This window comes from Genypterus blacodes, unplaced genomic scaffold, assembly GCF_046128005.1.
Source record: "Genypterus blacodes isolate CSIRO-AG114 ecotype Tasmania unplaced genomic scaffold, CSIRO-AGI_Gbla_v1 ptg000011l_1, whole genome shotgun sequence".
Taxonomy (NCBI): Eukaryota; Metazoa; Chordata; class Actinopteri; order Ophidiiformes; family Ophidiidae; genus Genypterus; species Genypterus blacodes.
The window spans coordinates 799,744-810,832 of NW_027466825.1; positions in this window are offsets into that span (position 1 = coordinate 799,744).

Consider the following 11,089-nt stretch of genomic DNA (forward strand, 5'->3'; position numbering starts at 1 on the left):
ACCTGTGTGGGTGAACACTTTGTGAGGTTACTTTTTAAGATTTTCAGTATAAATATTTGCACAACCAAGCTGTCATTACGGATACCATCGGTCACATTTGCCCCTTAAGAAACGGTACTACTAACTACTGTTTGATGCGATTGAATTACAGAATAATGCATTCTTGTTGCCATTTTCATCTATTTTAAAAGCTTTGCTATGTTTAAAAAAACCCCAAAAACATTGCTACAGCACTGCTATGCACACTGAGTGATTGACTGCTTCACCTCACTCCCAATTATGACGCCTCACTATTTATGAAGGCATCACTGTCCTCGTTGGAATTATTTCGATGTGCTCCCCAACATCTGGATCTGCCACTCACAGGGTCTCCCAGGTGTAAGCAACAACCTCACTCGGCGCATCTGATTGGCTGGAGGAACATCTGTCCGCTTTGAGGCACCGTATGATCGGCAAGCAGCGAGCGTACTGGTCTTGGCTGGAGTGAAAGCGTAAAGGTCAGAGAGGGCCCGTGACCGCGATGTTGCTCATTCTCCCGACTGAGGATGTGTGTGGGAGGAAGGGAATACGCAACAGATTGTAAATGTGCCCTTGAGCAATGCAAAACAGCAGCGGCGGAGGCTGCACCAAGGCTGAATATATTTGCATCAGAGTGTAACCTTGGAGAGGAAAGAAGAAATAATTGATAATAAGCAGCAAACAAAAGACCAAACAAATACACTTATATCGTCGCTCCTCCACATAGCAATTAGTGTGTTCCAGTATGTGTGTGTGTGTGTGTGTGGTTGCTTGCTGGTTGCTTCCAGTGTGTTGAGGTTGCATCCCGTAATCCCACAATCAAGCCTCCCTTCTTGGTTTGGAGGGTTTTTATCAGGGCCCTCCAGGCTCCGTCACTCCTCCGCCCCGTCGGCAATGAAGGATCCACGCATCAACGGAGGAGGCGACAGGGGAGTCTGAGAGCAAGATGGAGAAATTTAGGAGACACACACACACACACACACACACACACACCAAACACACGCACGCACCTTCAAAATCCCCGTCGCTCCCTCGTTGTCCTGTTTATCTCTCCCCTCTCCCTTTTCATTTTCTCTTTAATGCTCTGCTAACTTTTGCGGCGTCCTCAAATTAATCATCTTTTTTAATGGAAGCTGTTTAAATATTCAAATCCAGCATCGAGTTACTTATTAAATCTTTAGCTGGCCTCTTTCCCCAGCAAGCAACCACACACACAAACACAAACACAAACACAAACACACACACACACACACACACACACACACACACACACACACACACACACACACACACACACACACACGCACACATGAAAGCGCATCAGACTCATAGATTTTAGCGTAGGAGGAATTAGTCAATGAGCTCATTTGTAAACAAAGAAATGGACTGCAAAATGCCCGTCCTCACCTCCAGCAGTGTTTGCCTCTGAATGCACCACAGCGGGTCGTGGCTTTACAGTGCCAGTGCAGGATTCTGTGCACTAATTCATCCTTCTTTTGGTAAATCTCATTATAGTTTTATTGTTCCAGGAAGATCCAAATGAAAATCCCATGAAATTTGCTCCATGTATTTACTAATGTAGTTATTTTAGAAATTGAAAAGATAGATAAGATAATAGATCTAAAAGGTCATAAATTACTTGGTTGTGATTGATTGCATTGTGAAAGTTGTGCTGTAGCTTCTGGCGTATAATAATGCAAAGTGATTTTAACACTAATTTGAGTGTACAGTACATGCATGTCAGTTGTAACATAACATCAAATGGTAGATACAATTCCAATTTGAGCGTTTCTGCAGCAGGAGCATATTCTTCACTGCAGCCTGGATACTGGAATGTTTTGCCGACTTAAACCGAATCCATCCACTAGTGAATGGGGTAATTAGTCTGCTCCTATCATGTGTGAGTCGATGGGCGAGAACCCAGTGAACTGGACAGTCCAAGCGGCGCGAGTAGTATGCCAAAGTTATTAAAATGTGCATACAATTACTCAATTTAGATGAAATCACTGATCTGTCATCATTAATTCCCTACTATATTCTGTGTGACCTCAGTTTAGATACAGGTTAGGATTTGGAAAGCAAGTTTAATCTCCGAAGTCACTCGTAGCTACAGGGATCAGATACATGAAGTGGAGTAGTATTGGGGAAGTATTTGGACTGAAGTACTGAAGTATAAGTGTACTACTGTATACAGGGTTTTGACAGTATAGCGTTGGACGTGCAGAGAGAAGGGAGGCGTGAAAGCTGCATTGCTGTGACATATGAGCAAGTTTCACGCTTCCTCAACAGAGTCCGTCAAGCCAAATGGACAGCTGACCCTGCTGGTTTGAAAAGTCTTAGTCATGTGAGGGTGTGTGTGTGATTGTGTGTCTCTGTGTGAATGAGAGGCTGTCAAATAAAACGGCGACCGCTGCAACCTGTCACGGGTTCCACCCCGCTTTCCCATTAAACGTTGTGCTGTGTTGAGAACCCTGTCACTCTCTCTCTCTCTCACAAACACACACACTCACACTCACACACACACACACACACACACACACACACACACACACACACACACACACACACATCCTGGCAAAAGTAGAGCCTCATCCAGCAGCAGCCTGTCTCTTCTGATTGATGGGACTATCAGAAGATTGTGCCGGTGTAGAGGCTGTGGTTCACATCAGTTTACAGTGTAGTGTGTGTGTATGATAAACAGGACTACACAGGGCTTTAACATCATGATATATGAGTGATCATATCCCAGTTTGAGCCGAGCACGGCATCAATCCTGCTTAAAGATGCATTTCACTCATACCGCAGACATGTAAGTCACCTAAAATGAGAAAACCATCCTTCTCATGTTTCCAGACGGATACGCTGTAATTATTCACTTCATCCACATCTCAGATAGGAGCGACTCCTCTGTGAGCCGGTTGCATTCCTCTCAGCTTACGGTGGATACTAAACGAAGATCTGTTGGGGTTTCTAAAAATAGCTTTGTGATAAATCGGCTGTGTGTGTGTGTGAGCGCGCGGTACAGTATAGGCGTGGAAATGTGGCTAGGCAGAGAGGTTTCCGGTATCTGATAAAAAGCCATTAACCAAAGATCAAGACCAGCAAAACATATCTGTGCTTGTGTGTGTGTGTATGTGTGTGTGTTTGTGTGTGTGTGTGTGTGTGTGTGTGCTCTCTTTGTCCTTTGATTACAAACTAAATAGAAGTGACAGGATGCAGTGACAGGATGCGTCATTCATTCAAAATAAGGAACAATGGGCGCAACACGCGTCATCGAGAGATTCACCTCCATTGTTTCACCGCCTCTGCTGTCCCCTCATTGGTTGCCTATAGGTGGTAGGGAGGTCGGTCAGCAGTAGAGGATATTGTTGAAGGTAGTTAAGGGCACCTCAAGCCCAGCGGCAAAACAGGATCCACAGAAATAAACGGGCTGCCCAACTCGGGGCCCAAGCTGCACCGGTGAGTCCAATTATGCAGCTCATCGCATTGCCGAGCGGCTGCAGAGTTTGGGGATATGATAATCGCCAATATCATTATACAGCTTGGAATTGTTTTGGATTGGGAAGTGCAGGTGGATGACAGGCCTGCAGGGGAAAGCCAGCCACACACAGATGGATGGCTCCACTTATGCTGTCACACACACACACACACACACACACACACACACACACACACACACACACACACACACACACACACACACACACACACACACACACACACAAACACACAGACAGGAGTGATTTCAGTCCTGGGTGACATTTGGTGGAGTATTCCAGGATTGTCTCCCTGCATGGTTGACTCAAAATTCCCAGCAAATACAACATTGCCTTTTTGAGAGAGGAACACCCAGAGAGGGATAATGCATTTTCAACATGATATATAAGGTTACAGCCCCACATTTTCCACACAAAAAGGTCCTAAATTATGAGAAATCTGACTACAAAATAACTATTAATAATTGACCAGGGCCTTACGTTTAATATGATTTAGTATAGTTCTTCAATATCAAACAGCCCTGATTAGGATGGGGAGTGAAACAGGCCCGTTATGTCACATTATACTATAAAATCCCAGTTGAAAATTAATTGGAGGCAATTGCGTTTGTCAATGGGCCTAACAACATCCGTGACAATAAGGAGCCCGATAATCACGGCGTCCCCTCACTGATCATTACGTAATTACATGATATCGCGACGCGGCGATGTGGAATTCAGCCACGATTCCGTTTCCCAATTTGTCAAGTTGAATGGAGCGCCCAGGCAGGAAATTGCAAGAGGACAGGAGGCGGCGATATTCAGTTTGATATGAAACCCGCCCGGAGCTGTGTTAGGGTATTTTTTTTTTCCCCCTCTGTGGCGTCTAATGTCAGCGAGTTTTCCAGCAGCAGGAGGAAAGAGTCATTTTCTGAGTCTTCCACTGTGACAGCTTTCAGGTCTTGCAGGGCAATAAAATTGACCGTGGAGCGGCGCAGCGTTTCTCCTGAGTGTGCTGCTTCAGAGGGGGACTTTTCTCATTTGCTCCGAGCATTCTTGAACTCTCCATCACGGTCCTCTTATCGAGCCTCAGTTATCTTCCCCCGTGTTGGGCTCTGGGAACGGTGGGGATCTCTCTCGCTCTCTGGTTTGAGGTTTTTAGGAAGTGGGGTTGAGTTAGCTATGTTTTCCGGCTCTGGGTCCGTCCTGTGATCTCCTCTCAGTCGAACATATCCAGAATGGAGACGCCGGTGGATGGTGGACCGCATCGAATTCCGGCATCACTGCTAATCCCGAAGAATATCCCAATACTAGAAGACCTAAACTCTGCTTTCATTTGATTTAGAACTTCACAAATCTACCATCTAAGGGTCCAAAGGTATCAAAGTTGCGCAGGTTCTAGACAATGCCTGCTATAGTTAATTGTGGATGGACGCTGAAGAATTGTGTTTGTGCCAAGAATGCAATGTGTGTGGTTGCTTGTAAAGTTGCCCTTCATGTGTGCGTGGTATCCCTACGTTGACGTCTGGCCCCAGACTCAATTTAAACCCAGGGACTCTCCGATGTGATCCGGAATCCATAAGAGAAAATTCTCTCTACTCCCCCGACATGAGCCAGCATCGAACCCAATACAAGGACTCTAACAATTTTCCTTCAAAAAAAACAGTCGGGCACAAAAAGTCATTTTAGTCTGCCCTTTGTGCACAACCTACACACACACACACACACACACTCTGTCAGCAGTGGGCACCAGTCCAGCTGTGAGGCGCCCTGCAAATTGCCTGTGATTACGGCGGTTTTGTGAAATTCAGCCGAGGAGCGAGAGAGGATGGAAGAGAGAGAGAGAGGGAGAGAGCGAGAGAGAGTGAGAGAGAGAGAGAGAGAGGGAGAGGAAACGGCAATCAATAAATTCTGAGCCGAGCATCGACGAAACTGACTTTCTCCCCTCACCCTTCTGTGGTTTGTGTTTTGATGAGGGCAGGGAGTCGCCCGGATGCAATCAAAGTTATTTTTTGATGGGTGAAATTGCTTTGTTTTCCAGTGTAATTATATCCTGGAAGCAAGGGGATGAATGGATTTGATCAATCGTCATTTTAAAAAGCCTAACAGAGAGTTTTGCAGTGTCATACGTGTGAAGGGAACACGGTGCTTTGGTTCCATGAGATTTTCAATCGACGTTCCCCAAAAAGCTCCTCGTCTCGTACAAAACTCACTTTCACACGAGCTTCCCTAACACAAAACGTCTTCTCTGGTGAAAGCTGCACATTTGGCAATCCCAGTGCAGCTCAGGTGACACCTTGTCGTTTATGCTACGGTGCGAGAAAGTGCAGCAAAAGAGAAACACAAAATCAAATGCCATCACTTCATGTCTTTTCCCCTTCAGTCTGCATATTTCTCTTTCCTCTGCTTTCTATCTCTTTGTCCTTGTCGCTCTCGTTCCTTATCTGTCAATTATGTTATCTCTCGCTCACCACCGCTTTCTCTCTCTCTCTCTCTCTCTCTCTCTCTCTCTCTCTCTGCATTGTGAGTTTGGTCACATGGTTCACAAAGCTTCTCATGGGGCTCAGTCCACTGCTTCCCGTCTCTTTCTCTGTGCCATATGTAGTAAAGCTCCCATAATGTAAGTGTGTGTGTGTGTGTGTGTGTGTGTGTGTGCGCGTTCCCTAAGGCAGGGGTGGGGCTGAGCTGTAACCAAGTATTGATCTGACACACACACACACACACTGTGCTTTGCTGAGGGAAGGCCTCAGATCAGATCAGACATCGACTCAGTCTCCTTTGATTTTCTGTGTGTGTGTGTGCGTGTGTGTGTGTGTGTGTGTGTGTGTGTGTGTGTGTGTGTGTGTCCCAATCTGCTGCAATGGGCGTATGGATTAAAGGCACAGAAAGGCCTAATGATGGCTGCTGGCACCGCTTCACATTTGAATGCGCATTCGTAGTCATTATTATATCCAAGTCATTCGCTATTATGCCGATTGCACATAACCGCCGACGCAAAGTCCAACAGCGGGTAAAGAAAACGACTCTCAGAGGTGGCGCCACGCATTTCTGACCTTTCTGTTGAACAGACCGATGATCAATCTGAGCATTCGCTGCAGCGTCGATACAACTGCCCGGTCTGTTGTATGATCCAATATGTAATAGTCTCTGTCAATTAGAGGAGCCGAGAATAAGGGACGAGAAATCGATAAAAGGAACCAAACAACAACAACAATTTGTCTGTGTCATGATGGAGCTACGTAACCGAGAGACATTTTGTGAGGACGCAGACATTCTGTGTAGGCAGATCAAATGCAAGCAAAGAAGAAGAAGAAGAAGAAAAAGAAGAAGAAGAAGAAGAAGGGATGTTTTGAAACCATACATGGATGTTTGAGGGACAATCTGTGAGGGACGTCAATCCTTCTGTCCAAATAAACCAAGCATGAGCAAGGTGGACGAAAAGGGGTTGCCTAGGCGATCAGACAGCGATGGAAGTTCTATCTTACAACGAATTGTTTGGCCTGCAACTGTGCACGTTTGTTTACATGTCAGGATGGCGAGGAAGGAGGCCAGAGGAGGCAGGCGTCTAATTCTATTCCTTCGTTTGGCAGACGCTTTTGTCTAGAGCCACACACACACAATTATTCCTCTGTCTTGCGATTGCGGAATAATTGTGTTTTGATCCGAACAGGAAAAAGCTTCTTAACAACAAGCGATCCTTCTGATTTCCGGCGAGCTTGTTAGTGAGATCGCCGAATAATTACAGACAATCCAAGATCACAAGCTGAAATAAAAACTCTCTCTCTCTCTCTCTCTCTCTTGCTCGCCCTCTCTCACACACCCCGTGGCTCGTGTTGACCTTGGACCTCACCCCTCGCCGCACTCTTTTCACATTCCACTCGCTGAGCCATCATAAACAATCCTCAACTGCTAATTATGCGCCGACAAGAGGGGCGCCATAAATCAGCAGCCGGCTAATGAATTCCCACCGCTTCTGAATGCGTGTGTGAGGGCGAGAGTGGAAGAGATCGGGCAGGGGAGGGCGTAGAAAGCGTTTTCACTCACCCCACATGGAGAGCGGCGGGGCTGAGGGAGTAATCGTTGTTCAGGCTTAACTGGGTGATTAGTGCGGGAACGAGCAAACTGCAGGGAAACGGCTCATGAAATACGTAGTTACACAATAGATGGACGCTATATTTGCGTAGCGACGGCGGTAGGGCGGCGTTCAATTATTGATGTTCAACAGCATCATTTGTGCGCCCGACTGTATCCAATGAAACAGTAGATTTACATTCATCACTTCTGCAGGACCTTGCTCCAGCAGCGGCGTTCACACTGAGCAACAACAAGTGCTGCCTCCTCTGTTCTGTGTGTGTGTGTGTGTCTGACCAGGTGTGTAAATTCAATGTTATGTGTGTTGTAACTTCTTTCTGTAGTTTTTTGGGCAGAACTGCAGGACATGTGTCGTCTTTAAGACTCTGTAATGTCCAGAGTGTGTTGGGGTCGCTTTTCACCTCAGAGCTTCAGTGACTCGATCTGATGCATATTGCAGCGCGTGTGTGTGAGGGAGGAGATGGACTGGAGATGGGTGTGTGTGCAACCATGGAAATAGAGAAAAAGTGAAAGTGCAATGGCTGTTTCATACAATGATTTATTCAGCTTAGCTCTCTCTCTCTCTCTCTCTCTCTCTCTCTCTCTCTCTCTCTCTCTCTCTCTCTCTCATCTCTGTCATTGATTGGATGCAGTGATGGATTATCAGTTGGACACTAACATTATTTTTGAGATGCATCCAAATGAAACTCCAGCTTCTGTGCTTCCGTCCTGCATTTTGCTTCCCAGCTGGCCGTTCCTCTTACCACTCGTCCCTTTCCTCCATCCATCTTTCTCTCTCTCTCTCTCCCTCTCTCCGGGGGGGAAAATTGACTGGCATTGTCCGTGGCAGTCCCCACGCGCAGCAGCCAGTGTCCCTGTGCCTGCTTAAAGTGCAGCGCTAATTTGTTTTTTCCTCTGCCCTTCATTGCAAAACACACACACACACACACACACACACACACACACACACACACACACACACACACACACACACATATTTATTTTGATCCCTCCATCCTGCGCCTTTCCTTTGCCATTGCCTCTGTTATGTAACCAGGTCCTTCTCGTGGGAGGGTTTGGGTGCACGTGACACATGCCATATCTGCTGGAGCGTAAACATAAAGGTGATTGGGATCGAATGAGGACGGGGATTTTGGACGACTTTACACACACACATCTTGCGTCGCTCAGTCAACACGGCCGCAGTCGACCCTCATCCCCATGCATGTGTTTCCCTCCTGTAATCTCACCCAAACCACCAAAGAGCATGCTGACACATTTCCCTAACACCCCCCTCCCGCGCTGGGTGTACACACACACACACACACTTGCTGCTGCGTCAAAGCACTCTGCGTGAACAGGCAGATTGCTGCGAGAGCTAATGAATTGTGCTGTCAGGGAAGTAACAGATTTATTTACATCCCAGAAATGGAGATCTCCTCCTTCTCCCCGCCGATCCTGGAGAGCCGAGGCGGCGCCGCACACGGGCCGCTAATGAATCACACGCAGGGAAAATAGGGAAGTGTCCAGGAAAAACAACGGGAGGGCCGAGCCAGGGAGGAAATCAAAGAGGAAACAGGAAGTCAAAGGGGCAAAGAGGGATGTGAGCTGCTGGGGGTTTAAAAAGGTGTCACTCTCCACATGCATAAAGACGGTCATTCACACGCACGCACACACACACACACACACACACACACACACACACACACACACACACTTTTTTCAGACTGCTTTAGAGCATGCTTGCTAACTGCTCTGTTTTCCAGAGAGAGAGAGAGAGAGAGAGAGAGAGGAGGAATCAAAAGATAGATACAGATTTTCAGAACAAAAGGAAAAGTGGCAGATGTTTCTGCTCCGAACGTGTTTAATTTTTCCTCACTGTTGAACTTGAAAACACACTCTCACTCTCTCTGGCTCTGTGTGTGTCAGACAGCCTCTGCCCTGTGTTTGCATGGTGTTTACTCGGCGTGCTTGTGTGTGTGTTTGTGGGGATCACGTTTGCGTAGCATGACATAAACCCCTGCGACGCCCTCTTATGTACTCTGCTGTATGTTTGCATCAAGGTCTTTCCTCCTCTCTCTCTCTTTGCACTGAATTGTTGTGTCTTCTAATGTTGCAGTGGTTGTACTGACGCAAATACAGAAAAACACAGACACACACACACACACACAGGACGACTCTCTCGCTTTTGAGCAAGGCAAGGTGTGTAACTCGGTCCTAATCAGGGTGCGATGTAGCGTGGTGTGAAATGAAACTCTTGCAACACGGTGAGCACAGTGAGTGCTGGAGGGGGCATGGAAGGACAGGCCTCTGGATCTGTGTGTGTGTGTGTGTGTGTGTGTGTGTGGGTGGGTGGGTGGGTGGGTTGTTCTCGGGTGTTATCAGTCGTGTCGGTCGACTGGCCACACAGATGAGGTCATCAGGCCCTTTAGCAAGGCAGATTTCTATCCCAGCTGTCCAGTCCTGTTCACAAATCCTCTCAGATGCCTGCACACGACGCTCAGTTTTTGTGTGTGTGTGTGTGTGTGTGTGTGTGTGTCTGTGTGTGTGAGTGTGTGTGCAAGGGATTCTGTCTCTGTAAGTAATGTGTGTGTGATGTACAGTATATGTGTATTTTTACATAACAAAAAGTGTGTGCAGGGTGTGTGTCTGGTTAGATTTCAATGAAGTGGCCTGGAGATTCAGTGCATCTCTCTCTCTCTCTCTCTCTATCTCTCTCATTCCTGCTCTCTCAGTGTGTGTGAGTGTGTGTGTATCAACATGGACATGGCGCATGGCGGCCATCCCTGAAGCCATCAAGTCGGCACACAGAGTGATTACGGGTTACCGTGTTTGCATCTGTAATTCTTCGTCTTCTTGCAGCGCTTATTGGATTTGTTCGAACCTTACACTCGCAAAATCAGCTTCATCCAACAGCCCTGCGCGATTCATTCATACAATCTAATCCCCACAGTAAAAACAATCTGTCACATGTTTTAACAGCATTACCCAGAAACCCTCAAGTCTAAATGTGTTGTCAGCTTTCTGTCGTTTTTGTCCTACCTGAGTTTTATTCACCCACAATGAATGTCTTACATTCATTTCAAAAGGAGAAATTTCTGCGTAATTATATTCATTTAAATTACCTTCAAATGAAAAACTCTCTTTTTTACACGTAGCATCTTATTTCACATGTTTATCCTCATCCCATTCCGAGCTACAAGGCTAAATGACTCAACGACTCCAAGAGGAAACAGTTTAAAGCAAAGCGTTTGGTGTTTAATCTGTACTTGATCCGCTTTCTGCTGGGCTGGGGACGGACAAATTTGTCTAACAAAAGCGTCCACGTTTGTGATGTCCCGCAAAGAGGACAACGTGACTTTGAGGAGTGTGGCCTTTTTGGAGGAAATGTCCACAAAGTCATGTTAGATCCTGGATTCCCCCCTTTATGATATCGGGTCAAGTCGGGATCAGGATTTATCTTGTCTCAATGTTTAGTCTTTGGCCATTTAGCTTGTATGCTAGATTGTGTGGGCCAAACAGAG